The following is a 2880-nucleotide window of genomic DNA, read 5'->3' as shown; positions in this document are numbered from 1 at the left end:
GGGAAAGATCAATTCAGCTAACATTTACTGAACACATATCACAGTGCCTTCTATGTGCCAGGCACTGGGTTAGTCACTTTATGGGTATCTTTTAGTTTCTCAACAATCCTGCAAGGTGTTTAGCCCTCGTTTACATATGAGGAAACTGCAAAATTAAGTGATTGAGCCTAGGATTAAAACACAGTTTTCCATAATGATGTTTTGGACTCCAAAAGCATCATGTTGCTTCAGCACCTACTATTTTTCAGGTACTGGGCATGTAAAAATGAATCAAGGGAATTCCCTGGTGGTCCAGCGTTGGCACTCCGTGCTTTCCCTGCCGAGGGCCTGGGTTCAGTCCCTGGTTGGGGAACTAGGATCCCACAGGCTGCAAGGTGTGGCCAAAAAAATAAAAGAAAAAAAATGAATCAAGTCAGTTCCTGCCTTCAAGGAATTCATATGGTGGTCAGTTGGGAGAGAGAGCCATTCAAACAAATATTTTATACTACCATATGATAAATCCCAGTGTATAATGATGTTCTACAGTAAGAGAGGGAGTTATTTCTTATTTATTTATTTTATTGAAGTATAGTAGAGCAAAGTGATTCAGTTACATATGTATATTCTTTTTCATATTCTTTTCTATTATAGGTTATTACAAGATACTGAATATAGTTCCCTGTGCTATACAGTAGGACCTTGTTGTTTATCTATTTTGTATATAGTTTTTATCTGCGATTTCCAAACTCCTAATTTATCCCTCCCCTCCTTTTCCCCTTTGGTAAACATAAGTTTGTTTTCTATGTCTGTGCATCTATTTCTGTTTTGTAAATAAGTTCATTAGTATTGTATTTTAGGTTCCACATATAAGCGATACCATATGATATTTGTCATTCTCTCTCTGACTTAACTTCACTTGGTGCGCTAATCTCTAGGTCCATCCATGTTGCTGTAAGTGGCATTGTTTCATTCTTTTTTTGTGGATGATATATTCCATTGTATATATGTACCACATCTTCTTTATTCATTCATCTGTTGATGCACATTTAGGTTGCTTTCATGTCTTGGCTGTTGAAAATATTGCTGTTGTGAACATTAGGGTGTGTGTATCTTTTTGAATTAGAATTTTAAGAGAGGGAATTATTTCTGATAAAGGGAGCTAAATGTGTAATCACTGAAATGTGAAAAGGTATAAGGCTGAAGAAGGGTAGTGTTCTGTGGCTGATTTTGAAGGGCCTGAAATTTTATGTTAAGTAGTTTAGGACATCTGGGTTACTCTGCTTTCAAACAACACTTATTATTGGTTTCCTAAATGGTTGTTGATGCTAGTGGACTTAATTGTTTTATATCTTTGAATATACAATTAAATTATCAGACTTTTGTAGGACAGGATACATTTGAACACAAGTATTTGCAATACCCATTAACAAAGTATATTGTTTTTTAATTTTTTTATTTTTAAAATTTAAAAATAAATAATAAATATATTTATTTATTTATTTTTGGCTGCGTTGGGTCTTCATTGCTGTGTACGGGCTTTCTCTTGTTGCGGCGAGCGGGGGGCTACTCTTCATTGCAGTGTGTGGGCTTCTCATTGCAGTGGCTTCTCGTTGCGGAGCACGGGCTCTCGGTGTGCGGGCTTCAGTAGTTGTGGCACTCAGGCTCAGTAGTTGTGGCACACGGGCTTAGTTGCTCCGCGGCATGTGGGATCTTCCCGGAGCAGGGCTCAAATCCCTGTCCCCTGCACTGGCAGGCAGATTCTTAACCACTGCGCCACCAGGGAAGTCCAACAAAGCATATTGTGTTTTTAAAAAGATAGACATACCTGTAAAGTAGATTCCAGTTGTCAATGACTGTCATTGTGAAAGAGTGCATACAAGAGGAGGTATTGGTAGTGTTCACTTGGCAATTTCATATTTTGAAGTATTTATGAAATATGGACAGTGTATTTTAGACAACATACATGGTTTCATTGTCAGAGAGATGATGTGGGTTTTTAGATTCTTTGAAAGTATATTTGTAGATAAAGGATATTTTTACAACTGGAAATAACTTTAATGTTCTGAAGTATATATTTGTTGTCAGCACATCTGATACAGTGATTGAATTACATAGGAAACCTACAGATTGATATCTTGCAGGCATTGGTGATCTTTGTAAGTGCTATTATTTACTGTGAGAGATAAGTGCATTTTTCAGATGGACCACCCAAAATTTTATTTTTAAACTTCATTTGTAATTTGGGAATTGATAGAAGCTTTAAATATTTGGAGCATCATCCTATATGATATCTGACTTTAGCTTGGTGAAATTGTATTTTCTGTCCCCTCAACTGTTATTCAGTTATGGGATTTCTTGCACTTTGGGTTAGTACTCATCTGTGCCCTTAATAACAGGAGTTGTATTTTGAAACCAAAATTATTGATTTATAGATACATGTATAGGTTCTGATGTATTTTTCTGACAAAAGTATGCATGTATTATAAGTTAGGAATTTAAAGCCTATAATACTCAAGTTATACTTAAAGTTGAAAGTATCTTAAAATGTGTAGCTGTAACCCTGGAAAGAAAAAAATATATGGTAATGCAACAGTTCTTATAAACACTTTAAAGAGTAGTTCCTCTGCCATATGTACAGTTTGAACAGTTGTTTCTTTTTTTTACCACAAAGCAGGTATCCTTATTATTGGCAGCAGCATGAATTCAGAAATAAAGCTTGCCATTAAAGCTTTACACATTTTTCCTAAATGTTTTCTAAACATCAAACTATAACTAACAGAAAGAAGGAGATTTTAAGTCAGGAAAGGAACAAGCGGTCTTTGTTTTTATTATGGTTATCAAATTAAATATAATAGAATGGTAACATTTGATCCTTAGGTTTTTTTTAAAGATCTCTAGGTT

Source organism: Lipotes vexillifer, unplaced genomic scaffold (assembly GCF_000442215.2).
Source record: "Lipotes vexillifer unplaced genomic scaffold, Lipotes_vexillifer_v1.1 scaffold742, whole genome shotgun sequence".
NCBI lineage: Eukaryota > Metazoa > Chordata > Mammalia > Artiodactyla > Lipotidae > Lipotes > Lipotes vexillifer.
This window is presented reverse-complemented; position numbering follows the sequence as displayed.